The sequence below is a fragment of the Orcinus orca genome, chromosome 14 (genome assembly GCF_937001465.1).
Source record: "Orcinus orca chromosome 14, mOrcOrc1.1, whole genome shotgun sequence".
Taxonomy (NCBI): Eukaryota; Metazoa; Chordata; class Mammalia; order Artiodactyla; family Delphinidae; genus Orcinus; species Orcinus orca.
Window position 1 is genome coordinate 81,920,750 of NC_064572.1, and position 16,669 is coordinate 81,937,418.

Sequence of the window (16,669 nt, forward strand, 5' to 3'; positions counted from 1 at the left end):
TCACCATCAGAGAAAGGGCCTGCTCAGTTCTTTGTGAATTATTTCTTGACTTGTGGAATGATAATTTTATCGCGCTTTGTACATAGGACAATCCCTTCCCAGTTCCCTGAGATTTTGGTTTACCTGGGTTTACTTCTGAGTACTTCCCCTAACTACCCCTCATTGGATTCATCAAGATTTGGAAGTGATATGGGTTATTTCTGTTTGTTTAGTGGGTACCTTTAACATTTTAACATGCATACTTCTATTAACAAATAACAAAGTTTCTCAGTATTTTATCCTTCTTTTAAACTATGAGATCATTAAAACATTACACATAGCCAGCAGTAACAATAACATTTTGGCAATGTTATTTCATCTAACCCTCTCATTATTACTATTATTACTATTGTTATTATTATTATGGAATATTTTATAGAAAATCCCAGATGTCATGTCTCACCACTTAGAAATACTTAGCCGACAAGAAAATTTTCCCCTTAATATAACCACTATGCCATTATCAGCAAACAAAATGAGCAATAATTTCTTAATATGATCACATATCCTTTCCATACTTAAATTTCTCCAGTTGTCCCCAAAATCTTTTTACAGATGGTTTGTTTGAATAAGTGGCCAAATGTGGTTTGCATATCACAGTTATATTTTGAAGAAAACATAAAATGCCCTATGGCCTGGATTTTGCATGTTCTTTTACTTGGTGTCCTATAATTTGTTCTTTTATTCCCTGAGGTATTATAAACGTGTGTTTAAATTCAGTGACTATTTGAAATTCAGGACTTTTTGTGTAGTAACACTTCAGAGATGTTTCTGTGTACTGATTGCATCACATCAAGAGGCACAGAAATATCTGGTGTCCCATGGTTTTATTGATACTAAGATTGATCAGGGTTCAGGTGGTAGCAGCTAAGTCTCTCATTATGAAGTTCTCCATAAAACTTTGCACAAAATGCTTTTAATTATTTTTAACTTTTTAAAGTTTTTTTAAATTTTTAAATTTAAATTTAAATTTTTGGCTGCATTGGGACTTCACTGCTGTGCACGGTCTTTCTCTAGTGGCGGTGAGCGAAGGCTGCTGTTCGTCGTGGTGCGGGTTCTTCTCATTGTGGTGGCTTCTCTTGTTGCAGAGCACGGGCTCTAGGTGAGCAGGCTTCAGTAGTTGCAGCACATGGGATCAGTAGTTGTGGCGCATGGGCTTAGTTGTTCCGTGGCATGTGGGATCTTCCTAGACCAGGGTTCGAACCCCTGTCCCCTGCATTGGCAGGAGGATTCTTAACCACTGTGCCACCAGGGAAGTCCCCGTAATGCTTTTTAAAAAAAATTGTTAAATATATATAACATAAAACCTGTCATTTAAACTATTTTAAAGTGCATTGTTCTGCGGCATTAAGCAGATCCACAATGTTATATAACGATCGCCACTATCCATTTCCAGAACTTTTTCATCATCTGAAACTGAAACTCTTTACTCATTAAACAATAACTCCCCATTTCTCCTCCTCTCCGGCTCCTGGCAACTACCATTCTCCTTTCTGTCTCTATGAATTTCCCTCTTCTAGGTACCTCATATAAGTGGAATCATACAGGACTTGTCCTTTTGTGGCTGGCTTATTTCCCTTACCATAATGTCCCCAAGGTTCATCTGTGTTGTAGCATGTGTCAGAATTTCATTCCTTTGTATGGCTGAATACTATTCCATTGTATAGATGGCCACGTTTTGTCTATCCGTTCACCTGTTTATGGACACTTGGGTTGATTTTGGCTATTGTGAATATTGCTGCTATGAACATGGGTGCACTCACTTAATGCTTTTATTATTCACTGATGATATTTGTCTGGATCCATCATAGGCATAGCTCATTTTCCTGTGCTTGGCTTTATTATGCTTTGCAGATATTGCATATTTACAAATTGAAGTTTTGGGCAACCCTGCATTGAACAAGTCTACTGGTGCCATTTTTCAAACACCATTTGCTCACTTTGAGTCTCTGTGTCACATTTTGGTAATTTTCACGATATTTGCAACTTTTTCATTGTTATCACATTTGTTATGGTGATCTGTGATCAGTGATCTTTGATGTTACTATTGTAATTTTTTGTTGTTTTGTAATTTAACTAAAGTATGTACATTGTTTTTTAGATATAATACTGTTGCACACTTAATAGACAACAGTAAACATAACTTTTACATGTACTGGGAAACCAAAAAATTCATGTGACTCACTTTATTGGAATATTTGCTTTATTGTGGTGGTCTGGAACTAAACTTACAATATCTCTGAGGTGTGCCTGTATTTCATTTTAAGTCACACAATGGTGATTTTCTAATATTTTCCTTTTACATACCAATTTTCAGAATAATGGTTTGATGTACCAGTATCCCACAAAGGTGACCAATGAGGTTTTTGGGTTTTTGTAGCAGTCTTTTTTTTTTTTTTATAGCTCCTCGAGTTAGTTCTTCTGTTCTTTGACACAGCTTCAGTAGTCTTTTGTCACTTCTTTTATTTCTGGCACAACAAAGTGTCCCAGACTCATCTTGTATATTTCCTACCTGAAGGGAAAAATCTCCTTTTCTCTGTTGTGCTCACCACTCTGCTCTCAATACTTCACTTCTGGACAGCAAATGTGTGAGATTTTCCCACATCGAGCAATTCTCCAATTCTCTGTGGACACCATTGGAGTGTCCTACAATTTAATTCAATTCTGACACTATCTACCTGGAGATAGCATCAGATCTCCCAGGGGCTCAATCCCACAAGACCCTCTCTTCTCCCACTTCAGACAGCAATTGCGAGTCCAGGTTGTCACCTGTGCTTCTGATTGACTATAAGTTGGAGGTTCCCATCACCCCCCTCATGTTCAGTATTTACTAGAATGGTTCATAGAACTCAGGGAAACATTTATGTTTATCTGTTTATTGTAAAGGATGCAATTCAGGCATACCCAGATGAACGAGATGCATAGGGCAAGATATGGGGGAAGGGGTGTGGAGATTCCATGTCCTCTTTTTAAAAATATTTATTCATTTAGGCTGCACTGGCTCTTAGTAGCGGCACACGGGATCTTCGTCGCGGCATGCGAACTCTTAGTTGCAGCATGCATGAGGGATCTAGTTCCCTGACCAGGGATCGAACCCGGGCCCCCTGCATTGGGAGCGCGGAGCCTTACCCACTGCGCCATCAGGGAAGTCCTCCATGTCCTCTTCACACAGGCATGCCACCGGCCCCCCCACCCCTAGCACCTCCATGTGTTCACCAACCAAAAAGCTCACCAAACCCTGTACTTTTAGAGATAGTTAATGGAGGCTTCATTTTGTAGGCATGATTGGCCATTGGGTCCAATTCCATGTCCAGAGGTTGGGGTGAAGCTGAAAGTTCCAGTGCTCTAGTCACATGGATAGTTCCTCTGGTGACAAGCCACTATCTGGTGGTTATCTAGGGGCTTTCAGAAAATCACCTCATTAACGTAAGCTCAGGTGGGTTTGAAAGGGGTTTGTTAAGAATAACAAACGAGGGGCTTCCCTTCCCTGGTGGCGCAGTGGTTGAGGGTCCGCCTGCCGATGCAGAGGACACGGGTTCATGCCCCAGTCCGGGAAGATCCCATATGCTGTGGAGCGGCTGGGCCCGTGAGCCATGGCCGCTGAGCCTGCGCGTCCGGAGCCTGTGCTCCGCAGCGGGAGAGGCCATAGCAGCAAGAGGCCTGCGTACCGCAAAAAAAAAAAAAAAAAAAAAAAGAATAACAAACGATACTCCTTCCAGCTTTATAATTCTTATCACTTAGGAAATTCTAAGGATTTTAGGAGCTCTGTGCCAGGAATGGGGATGAGACAATATATATTTCTTACTAGAAGTCACAATATCATGCTACTCATTTCTGAAATCAGCCATTTTTCCAATGAGACTTGGTTCTTCTGGGGTATGGTACTTAGACACCACAATCTGGGTACTTGGTGTGCCCACTGCTAGAGGCTTGTCATTGTTTCAGGCTTTTGGTAAAGAGAGCTAAAACGTATGTTTTTTTAAAGAGAAAAGTTATAAATTCATCCTGATATGTTAAATTCAAAATTAGGATCATAGTCTTCTTACTCCTTTGATTTTATACTTGTATATCTTTTATAATGAAAATCTTGGTTCTGTTAAATTAACATAATTATTTTATTCTAGAATATATCTATAGTGGTTTCAAAATAATATCAACATTTATATGATAAGATATTGGACATAGTTTCAGATTTCTTTTTTCTTTCTTTTTTCTTCTGTTTTTTTCCTTAGATTATATCCCATTAGGGATGTACAATCAAACATTGCGCTTTAATATCAATCAAAGTAAATTTTGTCCCTCTAGTGTGTGTACCACCACTGTGATAGGCACTTAGGCTCATTTGTTTCAGTGTGCTTTCAATTTTTAGGATTTGTTTCTTTTTTGAACAAAGAAAAAATTAAAAGGTTCTAAAGTAAAAATAAAACAAAAACTCTATGTAATATATGTTACATAATATATATTATATTTTAATTACGTATAATAGATATATCCACAGAAGTATTGCTTCCGTCCTTTCCTCTTCTGTTTCTTCCTTCCTAATGAAATGTAACCGTTTTCATTAGTTTTTGGCTTGTGCTTCAACTGTTTCCTTTTGAAATTATGCCGCCACCACACCCACCACACACACACTTTCTCTTTTCTTAGACAAAAGATGCATGCCTTTTAGTGCGCTTGGTACTGTGCTGTGCTGCTACCCTATGTGTTGGGCGTATGGGTTATTTGCATCATTTAGCTATTATGATCAATGCTGAAATCAATAGCCTTGTGATTACATTGCGTTGCATTTTTGCCAGTGTGTCTTTGGGATAGGTTGTTAGAAATGGATTACTGGGTTAAAGGGCAAATGCAGAGTAAATTTGTTAGGCAGTGCCAAATTCCCCTCTATAGAGCTTTATCATTGTGCACCCCTGTAATCCTGCAACGTGTGAGCCCGCCTGTTTCTCCACAGCATCAGCATTATCAAGAGAGCACATTGTAACACTGCTTTAGCTACTAGGAACGGTTACAACATTAATTTTTATCTTGAGATTCCCGTACCACATGGAAAGTACAAATTTGGACTCCTCACCTCCGTATGTTGGGGTTTTTATTTCTTGGAGGATGGGGGAGACTTTCCCCCCACCTAGAGCCTCATCAGATTGCAGTATTTCTCTGATACTTCCTAGGGTGGGAATTTTCTAGTCACATTTTGTTGGAGGGGCAACCTTTGGAGGCCCCTCTATTATGCTATGCTGTGTCTCAGTTTGGGACACAGACAAGGCCCAGACCCTTGTCCTCATTTGGGTGTTCTGCCCTCAGCCCTGAGCTGTGGAGCCTATATCTGGATCTATTACTTACTTGGGCACCAAGTTTTCATCTTCTGTGTTTATCACTGTGGTTTTGAAGGCCCTCTTTAATTCTGGTACCTGGAGATTTCTCTTCCTTTCTTTACAGCCTATCTGTATACGGTATTTTCTGCTTACATTTTATGTACGCATTTCTATGTCTAATGGGTGGGAGGGGGTTCTTCAGAATCTCAGGTCTCCATGTTGCTGGAGGAAACTCAATGCAGATTTTTATAAAAGTTATGCCAAAGCAGGGAAGTAAAGTGGAAATTGGGAGTGAAGGGATTATTTGCTATGCAGAAGTATCCTTTAAGAGTGGACTTCTCCTAGTGTGTTGAAACTAAAATTTTTTCTGTAACCAAATAGAGTTTGTAAATATTATCTAAAATGGGGTATACCTGTTATGCAAAGATGCTGTCTCTCTCCCAGATGTGAGGACACTGGGCCATGGGCTACACATTTTTGCAGTGTAGGCCTGATCAGAGAGAAAAAAAAAAAAAAATCACTAAATTATCTTTTTGGCCTCATTCCGAAGTTCAAACTCCAAACACACCACAAAACATACTATACCAGATAGGCCTCTGGGAGCCAAGGACCTGGTATGAACAAGAAGGGCAATACAAGATTATTTCAGTCTAAGGAGAGAGATTGAGCTGAGCTATGTGTGTAAAAGAGACAACTGTAGGCAACAGGAATGCAATCAAGAGGCCTGGGCTTTGCTTCACTGTGAACTTAGGTCATTTGTACCCAACCGTCTAGCTGCCCATTCATTTCTCTACCCATCCGTCTATTCAGCTATTTATCTACCCATTCAAATACCAATCTATCCTTCCATCAATTCATCTGTCCATCCATCCATCTAAACATTCATCCACCTGTCCATTAATCCATCTATCCACCTGTCCATCCATCCATCCATATATCCATCATTACCAAACACCCACAGTTACTAGGGACTAGAACCCAAATACGAAAGACACTGTCTCTCCCTCCATGGGACTCGGTGTGTTATGGGTAGAATGTCATACAAATAATTACTGTGTAATAAGATAATGACTTCAGAGGAGCCCTGTCGCCTCTGTGCTGAGAGTGAGAGCACTTTAGCTTGTCTAGAGTCAGGAAAGTCTTCCCGGACGAAGCCTTTGAGTCAGGTTCAAACTCAGGCTTGAGTTCAGACCTGAGCAGGGAGTTGCCCATTACCTCTGGCCTCAAGTTCCACCTCACCTGTGCAAGGGTGGCATGGGGCCAAATGACATCCATCTAAAGATCTGTGCTTTCATGAGTGGCAGCTGAAGATTTTGCACTGGGCACCAACAAGAGGCATGGAGGGCTAGTGGGGAAGCAGAGCCAGTTCAAGACTTGGCTGGGATTGGGGCGTCCCATCTCTGAGGGGCCCCCAGACTTTGTCCAAGAACTGGTTATTGCCCATGGGTAGCTGGAGGAAAAGCTCGCTGTCCCCAGTTACTTGTTTCCTGGGACAAGGCTAGAAGTGGGCTTTCCAGACTTGTTCTGGGCCCTGGGCCCATTGTCTGGAGTGTGACAGGAACCCCATGAATTTTAATAGCCTCCATTCAGAGTGATTAAAACCTTAATGAAATTTAATTATCTTGATGTTAAGCATTTTGTGTTAAGTTATTGCATTCTGACCACTCATTGTTCGCTGCAAGCTCAGGGCAGCATACCTGCCTCTGCCTTAATGGAAAGGAAAGTTGAATATATTTAAATGAAATTTCCCCCAAAATAATTGCCTTCAGTGAAACACCAAGCAGTCATCAGGATTGAATTTATGAATCGGGCGGCTGCAGATGAGAGCTACTGTGTTGGGAATGGTTTTCATTAATCCAGGGTCTCCAGAAGGAGCAATGTGAAAAGTTCAGAATGTAAGTGACAGGTGTTTATGGTTCGCAATTGCATCAAACAGGCTCTTAAACGCAGGTTAAAGGACTCCGTGAAATATAGAATATACCTTAAAATGTGGCCTAAATTTTTGCCATTTTGGACTTTGCGTTACTTACCTACAGAATTAGCAGGGCTTTCGGTTAATCAACTGTCGGCGTAAATTGTGGTTGAGCAAAATGCTCAACCGGTATAAATACCGGTAAGCACAGTTTGCTTGGCCTGTTGCATTTTTTTTTTTTCTTTCTTCTTCCCTTGGGCCTTCCAAAGGCCTTCAGCTGATGGAGAGCTTTTAATTTCACATTTTGGCCCCCACCGCAGGTGATAAACAAAGGTTTCCCCGCTGCTCTGGCTGGGGTCAGTTATCCGGCCTCCCTCCCCGTAATCACACACAAAAGGTGCCTGAGATCCACAGCTAATTTGCGGCCTCTGTTTAGCAGAATTTAATAGCAGGTATTACTGCTGCCGCGGTAATTAAGGACCTTTGTCAATAAGACGGAATAGATGGCCACACTTGGTTGTAATCAGTGGGCTCTCGAGAGCCAGAGGAGTGAAAAGGGAGAGAAGCAATCCATTCTGTGAATAACACAGTCCTCAACGGCCTCCCTCCCTCCCAGGTCGGGCAGTGGAATAATAATTCCCCAGGCAATGAAAGTACAGGAATAAAAGTACTTACCCTCCAGCCGGTGATTTTTTTTTTGACTTTTTATTTACTCTACTGAGCTTTCTTATTTGCTCCAGGCTGCATCTGATGAAGTATTGTTTAAACAGCACAGAGCAAAATGGATGTAGGGAGGTGGGGAGAGGAGGAGGAATTTTAACCAGGTGGCAGGGAGGCGCCCCGCTTTAAGGTGGATAGCCATTCGGTTTATCAATTATTTCTCTGGGATACAGGAAAAAAAAAAAAGACAAAACCAAGTGGCTTCGTGAAGAGGTGGAGGGTGTCATTTAGAGCTGTCTCTGAACATAGTCATTCAGCTCTAAATGGGTCGCCTGTAACAAGCGTGAAGTGAACTTGGGGGAGCATCGTCACCCTCCGCCTCGTCCCTAATGTACCACTGAATGGCCCGGCGGAGGGGGCGGCCGGGGAGGGGCGGGGGCAGGGGCTGGCGGCCACAATTCAAAGAGACCTTCAAGGTGTGTGCCCCTCATAGTAATTGGAGAGGAAGCTGCCTTTCCCTCGCCGATTCCCTGCCTTTTTACTGGTTTTAACAAGCATGATGCTTTTAATAGTGCTTTGAGTACCATCTCTTTATACGCCTCTCCCTTTTTAAAGCAGCTTTAACTATACTCTTTCTGTCGCTAATGTCTGAAAAACTTCTACCTTTAATCATTCCCCGATGAGGTGGCAAACAAGCGGCCCCTCTCCTTTAGCAATTTCGGCCGGGTAGTCGCTGCTGGCTGGGCAGGGAGTGGGCGGCGGCCGAGGGAGCAGGGGGGCTGCGAGGGTGTGGATTGTGGGGATCTGACGCCAGGTCCAGAGCTTGGGGACATCCAAGGGGCTTCTTGTTAGGGGAGGGCCGGGGGTCAATTTGAAATGCTCAGATCTGCAAGGTGGAAGACAAAAATCCATTTGACCACTGTTAACAATCCACTTGGATTTGGTTAATTTAAAAAGATTGAAATTAGTTTTGTGGCTGTTCCAGGACACCTCCCCTTGCCCACCCCCAATCCAACACGCACAGTTTGCTTCTTTCCTATTTAGGAGCCAATCCCAAACTGGGCTGATGAGTGAGGTCTTTCTGTGAGATGAGCTTAAAGGGTTTCACGTGCACCTCTGGACTGATGAGGGATTCAGGATGGGCTGGTTCCCAGTGCAGGCTCATAAATACAAGTGGAGAATGAGGGGTCCGTCCGCCCTCCTGAGAGCAGCACATGCGCACACACGCAGCTTTTGGGTCCCTCAAAAGTGGCAGAGGTGAGGCCAGGAGCTGTAGGGCCTCTGGGAAGGCAGGGGCAGGACGGGGGCAGGGAGAGACGTGGTAGTCCCTGTTTCCTCATCCATTCCATCTTCGGCTTCTGAACATGGGCTTCTCTTTCTGGAACGATTTGTCAAACCAAAGTTCAGCAGATGTTTTAGAGGTGAAAACCTTCCCAGAGAGTCTCTCGGGGAGTGGAGGAGACGGGGCTTCTTTAGAGCTTCTAAGCATCCCTTCTTCAAAGATGTCATCCTGGAAGGCATCCCTTTGGTCCCCTTCTGTCCACGCTTGAGGCTTCAAGTCCCGACTCTGGAGCAGTATAGCTCAGCTTGTTAAGCCAGTTTTCTTATCTGTAAAACGCAGGTGAGAATTGCTTCTACCTTCTCAGAGGGGTTTGTGAGGGTCCACAAGGTGATGCTGGTAAGACACTCAGACTCACTGCCTGAGGCAGAGGGAGGCATCCTGTGCATATTGGACGTTGTTTTTCCTCTAAGGGTTCATTGGATTTTCTTAATTATCTGGAGGATGGGGGTGGGCTTGCTGCCTGATCCTGGGGCTCAGGACAGCAGAGCATGTTGTGGGTTTCCAACAGCTGTTGAGTTGTAACTGTGCCAACATACTTATACCCCCAGGCAGCCACGGGGTTAGGGATCACTTAGGAAAGTTGTGCTTTGCACAAAATCGCAGGAGAGAAGTGAGTGCAGAGGTGGCTGGCCAAAGAAAGAGGAGACATCTTTCCCAGGTCTGCCCTCCTCAGGGCCGTGAGAGGAGGGATGCTGTCGCAGGCTGAATTATGCCCCCTAAAGATACAGTTGGCCCGCCATGTCCCTGGGGTTCTGCATCCACGGATTCAACCAATGGTGGATCCAAACTATTTGAAAAAAAAAATCCAGAGTTTCAAAAGCAAACTTTGAATTTTCCACGCTCTGTCAACTGTTTACATAGCATTCACCTTATGTTTACAACTATTTACACAGTATTTATATTGTATTTATAACTGTTTACATAGTATTTACATTGTATTAGGTATTATAAGTAATCTAGAGATGACTTTAAGTATAATGGAGGATGTGCATAAGTTATAAGCAAATACTAGGCCATTTTATATAAAGGGGTTGAACATCCTTGGATTTTGGTATCCACGGAGGGTCCTGGAACCAATCCCCGGTCATCTGTGGATGTTACCTTACAAAAAAAGGTTTTTCCCCCCAGTCTTATTGAGATATAATTGACTTATAACATTTGTATAAGTTTAAGGTGTACAGCATAATGCTTTGATATATGTGTATATTATGAAATGATTACCGTAAGTTTAGTTAACAAACATCACCTCACATAGTTATAAGAAATTTTTTTCCCTTGTGAAAAGAACTTTCAATATCTACTCTCTTAGCACTTTTCAAATATACAATACAGTATTGTTAGCTATAGTCACCATGTTGCACGTTATATCCTCAGAATTTACTCATTTTATAACTGGAAGTTTGCACATTTTGACCACCTTTACCCATTTTCCCCATCCCTTACCTCTGGCTACTACTAATCTGTTCTCTATTTCTGAGTTTGGGGTTTTAAGATTTTACATATACTGTAAAGCAATTATACTCCAATAAAAATGTTTAAAAAAGATTTTACATATAAGTGAGATCGTACAGTATTTGTCTTCCTCTGCCTGACTTATTTGACTTAGCATAATGCCCTCAAGGTCCATTCATATTGTCACAAATAGCAGGATTTTCTTCTTTTTTCATGGCCGGATAGTATTCCATTGTATATATGCACCACATTTTCTTTATCCATTCATCTGTCAGTGGACACTTAGGCTGTTTCCATGTCTTGGCTATTGTAAATAATGCTGCAATGAACATGGGAGTGCAGATGTCTCTTTGGGATAGTGACTTTGTTTTCTTTGAAGTGGGATTGCTAGGTCCTACGGTAGTTTCTCATTTTAATTTTTTGAGGATGGTCCATACCGTTCTTTATAGTGGCTGCACCAATTTACATTCCCACCAACAGGGCACAAGGGTTCCATTTCTCCACACGCTCTCCAGCATTTGTTATCTCTTTGCTTTTTGATGATGGCCATTCTGACAGGTGTGAGGTGAAAAAGTCTTTTCAGATGCAATTAAGTTAAGGACCTCTAGATGGGGAGATTATTCTGGATTATCTGGGTCGACCCTAAATACAACCACACATGTCTTAATAAGAGGGGCAGAGGAAGATTCAACACAGACAGATGAGCAGAAGGCAGTGTGGAGACGGAGGCCAGATTGGGGAGATGCTGCCATAAGTCAAGGAACGCCAGCGGCCACCAGAAGCTGGAAAAAGTGAAGAATGGACTCCCTAGAGCCTGCAGAGGGGGCGCAGCCCTGCCGACACCTTGATTTTGGCTTCTGGCCTCTAGAACTATGAGAGGATAGATTTCTCTTGCTTGAAGCCACCCACTGTATGATAATCAATATAGCAGCTACGGAAAACTAACACCGATGCCTGGTGGAAGGTCCTTTTCCATAAATGAGTCAAGTGAACGCTTGAAGAGAAGGAGAAAAGGTTCTGTGCCCTGGGCATCGTGGCCAGGATTTCTGATACCTGTGCGATTGTGTGGTGGTGTCACTCAGGGGCATTGACTGTGGGGTGCACTGCATTCCAGCCTCAGGGAAAGGGGTGTCGGGCAGGCATGGGTGACCCTGGGGAATGGGCTAAGGTTTCCGGAGCAGGGCTCTGCCAGGCCTGCTCACTGGCTCTCACTGGCTCAGCCACAGGGCCAAGGCTGTGGGCTGCAGGTCTTAGGACAGACCTGGGATGCCTCACTCCATTTAATGAAAAGAACATATGGAAAAACACGACAAAAATACACACCAGCATCTTTGTGGGCGATTTCTCATGCAGAAGTGAGTATGCTTTCTCATGTCATATAAAGAAATGTTGTCATCAGTCTGTTCAGACCGTGCTCTGAGACCGTGCTCATTGATCTCATTCAGACCGTGAGACCGTGCTCATTGATCTCATTCCTTTACACAATAGCCTTAATACTGCGGAATACATTGTTTGGTTGCGGGTTAGACTGTTTCCCCTGTGTCAGTGGTAAACTCTACTTTTTCATATTTGGATAGCGAGTCTAATTCATAGCACAATGGAGTTTGCAGTGAAGATAGGATTTACTTCTTGATTGATTTTTTGTTAATATTTATTGGGCACTCGATCCGTGTTATGAGGATGAAACGAGAGACTGTGGCTTAGGGGAGGCAAGAAACTTGCCCAAGACACCCCGTGGTGGTGTCACCAGGCTATGCACACACGTAGCCATCCAACTGCAGAGGTTAGCTCTTAGCTCCCCTGCTTTCGGAAGCCAAGGGCGCAAATCGCATCTGGGATTGTGATGTTTTGTTGGAAGACCTAGAAGTGCTTCTGCAGACGGCACCCCTCCAGAGCCCGTCCTGGGCCCAGCTACGTCTTCCCTGCCAGGTCTGGGCAGAGTACGTGGCACATGGGGCCCCAAGGAGTGTTTGCTATTTTGTGCTGAATTATCACCGGCAATTAGAAAGGCACTTCTAAATACAAGCCGAAATCAAGTTTGGCAGAATTTAGAGGAACAAAACATATTCTTTTAGCTCCAGTAAGGAGGATTGTCAATTTGTTCCAGAAGCAAAGTAATTAAAGGACAATGTTCACCAGATGGACGTTATGGTTTAGTGCAGTTCTGACAAAATCCCCAGCAGATCTGAATATTGGTGTTCAGAGTGGAGGATGGGCGAGAGAGGATTTCTGCTGCTGGGAGGGAGCCTGTGGGCTATAACCCACCACCCCCTGGGCCCTCCCTCAGTGCCTTTGCTCCACAGCTGGCTCCTAAGTGAAGAGAATTCCTGCTGTCCTGCAAGTCCAGGCAAGAGGACCGGGCCAGACAGGAGGCCAGAGCCGTGTGCCGTGAGAGCCCATTTTGGTTTTGCACCCCGCCCAGAGCACTGGCTGGGGCTTGGCTGTGTTTGTTTGAGCTGCAGATACCAAGCCCGCGTCTGGATGGTGAGGTCGGTAGTGCGGGCACAAGGCTATGTAGCGGAGGCTGCAGAGCAGGGAGAGCCCAGTTCAGGCAGCTGGGTGAGTCCCAGCTGTGTGACCCACGGCAAGTGTCTTAACTGCTCTGAGCTGCAGTTTCTCTACTGGGAAAGGAGGAGAAAAATTTGGCAATCTTATGACGTTGTTGAGAAGCTGAACTACGATAAAAGTCATACGGTGCCTGGAGTAGTGTCTGGCCTGGGTAGTAATGCTCCAGCCGGGTTTGATGCTTTTATTAACTCTGGAAAGAGCAGTGTTCTCTGAGTTGGCAGACCTGGGACAAGCCCCGTTCCTGCCCCTCAGCAAGGCCCTCTCTGTGCCTTGGTCTCCTCATCCGTAAGCCGTGGCGGGTAACGAGGAGTATCTTGAGGGACGATTAGGAAGGTTAAATGGGAACCTTCGTCGAAAACATCGGGCTCACGTAACCCCCTAACATACAGGCGCTGCTTCCGTCTCTGCCCGCCTTCTACAGCTTAAGGAAATTTGCTCTTTCGGCAGGTTCTTCCTTGTCTCCGATCTTGAATTTTTAGGCAGCTGTTGAAGCCCGTTGACTCCATCTACCAGGTTAGCTGACAGTCGTTCATCCACTCGGGGCCTGCTCTGTGCCTACCACGGTCCAGGGCTGTAAGATGGGGTCGGGGGAGGGGCGTCAGACTCTGTCCCTGTCCCAAGAAATGGCCCCTCAGAGGGTTACCAGATAAAGCACAGGATGCCCAGTTAAATTTGAATTTCAGATACTCAATATTAACACATTTTTCAGTTTAACTATGCCCCAAACACCGTATGGGACATCTTTATACTAAGAAAGTCTTCACTGTTTATCTGAATTAAAATGTAACCAGTCGTCCTGAATTTTTATTTGCTAACTCTGGCAACTCAATGGTTCCCCCGTCTCAATTAAAACGCCAAACTGGGGTCATGCCCGTTGGTTTGGGGGATCCCTCTGAGGTTGTTGGTGCCCAGGATCTGACTGTGCTCTGTCCCTTCCTTGGCCGTGGGACCCTGGGCAAGTCCTCCTCTCCCCCGGTCTGTGCCTTGGTTTCCTCCTCTGCAATGGATTATCTGTCCGTGGCCCTTTCTGGTTCCCGTTCCTAGACTTCAGAGTTGGTAGAAGACATCCGGCCAACCTGGTGTTTTGGTACTGTGTAGACACAATAACCCACTAGCTGGATTGCATCTTTCACTTCTCAAACACTTGTCTGCTTCATGTAAACACAATCCAGGTGCCTCTGACCTGCCCTTTCAGTCCCAATTCTCAGCACTTGGAAGAAAAAGTCTTCTTGTAACATAGTCCAATCCCCAAGCTGGGTCTCTAAAGGGCATTTTGAAGCCTTTTAATTTCCAATCCATTAAAAAAATAAATCTTTGGAGGGTTTGCTTCCTACATAGCAGCATGCTTTTTGGCTCGACAGCTGTCAAACTGAAAAACATTCCATGAATTCTCCAAGTAATTTAAAAGTTGCTCCAACTGAAATACGGGGTGATATCCACTCAGCTGAAAGGGTGCCACTTGTACCTAGGTAATTCTGTTCACTTGATTTTTTTCTCTTCAGGGAATTACTTTCATAAGGAGAAGGAGGAAGGAGTACATTATACTCAGTTATGAAATGGATGTTCGGATCTAACTTGTGACTCTATTTCCAATCGGTTCTACCTTTCACCATACCTCTGGGAAGAGCGATCTCTTAAACCATGGCTTGTCTTTGGCAATAATTACTTCTGGATGTGAACAGAGAGTCCATTTGGGGGTTCTGTTCTGTGAAGTCCGTGAATATACGTAATCCTTTTAAGATCTAAGCCTCCCACTCACATCTGAGTTTCCTTCTCTTTAGAGATTAAAACACTGCAGCCACTATTTGTTTCGAGCAGACAGAGTGCTCTGAAGTCCTGTAATAGCTCCCTGGGGGATGTGCAGCCACAGGTTTTCTTATTAATCTTACGAACACCTTAGAAGTTTCGTCATGCCCCCCAAATGCATACACTTCATTCGCTTTAATTTCTCAGCAGTTCCTCCTGCTGCCTTAAGTTGTGGTTCTGTCAGCTTTGTTTCCCCCCCTTTTCTCTCTTTCTTATCTCTCTCTCCTCCCTCCCTCCTTTTCTTCCTTTGTGGATTCGAACTTTTTAGTCTCAATAAAAGGGCTGATGTCTGCCTTCGGGAAATCTTACTTCCATTTTATTCCCCCAGAAAAATGGAACAGGTTTCTTTTAACTAGTGCAAGGCTCTCCTCTCTAAAAGGTTTTTATTATTGAGTGCCCGGGGCCCTTAGTTTCAGACATTTATCTTCTAGCTAAGCGGGAACAAAAGCGGGAGGCAGCTTTCTGCACCCCGAGTTTCTGAGTAATCACCCAGTGGTTAAACTGAAGCGGCCACAACATCTTCTTCATTGTGTCACATTGGGCTTGCTCGCTAATTTATGAGCTTCAACTGTCAAAATAGTTTGTGCAACGGACCCTAGAAATGGTGATGGATAATATCAATCAATCGGGTTTTATAGCCCTGGTTTCCCTTGCAGCAGGCCTGCCTGCTGTATACAGCCTGTGAAGAGGAAAGCCACACACACGGTAGATGTGCCCAAAACGAATACGTAACATTCCCAAAATGCACCCCTTCCTGGAGGGCTCTAGGATGCTTAATGCACCAGTAATGCTCCACCCCCGTGGTCCTCGTGATGACAGCCGGAAGTGTTTGGATCCCTTGGGAGGGATGTCCTCATCCTGAAGTACCCTGTTATTTCAAGATTACCACCTCCCATTATTCTTATAATGAGGTCATCTCAAAAGGGCGCCTCTGAAGGCCAGCGTGTGGTGATGAGGTCTGGCAGACGGGGGCAAAATTCAGCTCTAATGAGATGGAAGTTTTATAAAATCTTGGCGACTATAGAATCTACATATCTACTCAGTAATTCTTACGACCTATTTGCAGGTTTGAAGTGCCTTCACATGCCGGCCCACTTGCCTAAGTTAGTCAGGGGTGGGGCCCTCGATAATGTGGGACCTCCTTTATATAAACTTTCCGTGTTCCTTCTGTGCCCTGGCTAGGGGTTGGTTATTATGCAGATCTTTTTCACTTTAAGAAAAAAAATCACAAATACAAGTTAATTATTGAAAAACTTGAAAAATACGGAGAAGTATGGAAAAGAGAAAACCCCTCCCTTCAATCCGGGGCCCACCTCTGGTAGCACGTACTGTATTTTCTGCCTTCTGTGCATGTGATTTTATGTATTTGAGGTAATCTGCCTAATACAGTTTTGTCTCTTGCTTTTAAAACAATTCTCTGAGCATTTTAATGTTTTATGTTTGATCTCATTGTTGGTAGGTACTGTAGTTTATTTAGTCAATTCTTTTGTGTTGAGTGTTTTAATAGTTTATCATATTTTGTTGTTATCAACAAAAGGGGCCAGGTTGAGAGGCTTTCTGAAACAATTCCACGTTTAA

General features: G+C 43.8%; 1 protein-coding gene across 1 annotated transcript in view; it reads left to right on the forward strand.

Moving 5' to 3' along the window:
• The window catches only part of PSTK (phosphoseryl-tRNA kinase), a 329,297-nt gene that overhangs the window by 242,658 nt on the left and 69,970 nt on the right, over positions 1 to 16,669 (forward strand). The window lies entirely within an intron of this gene.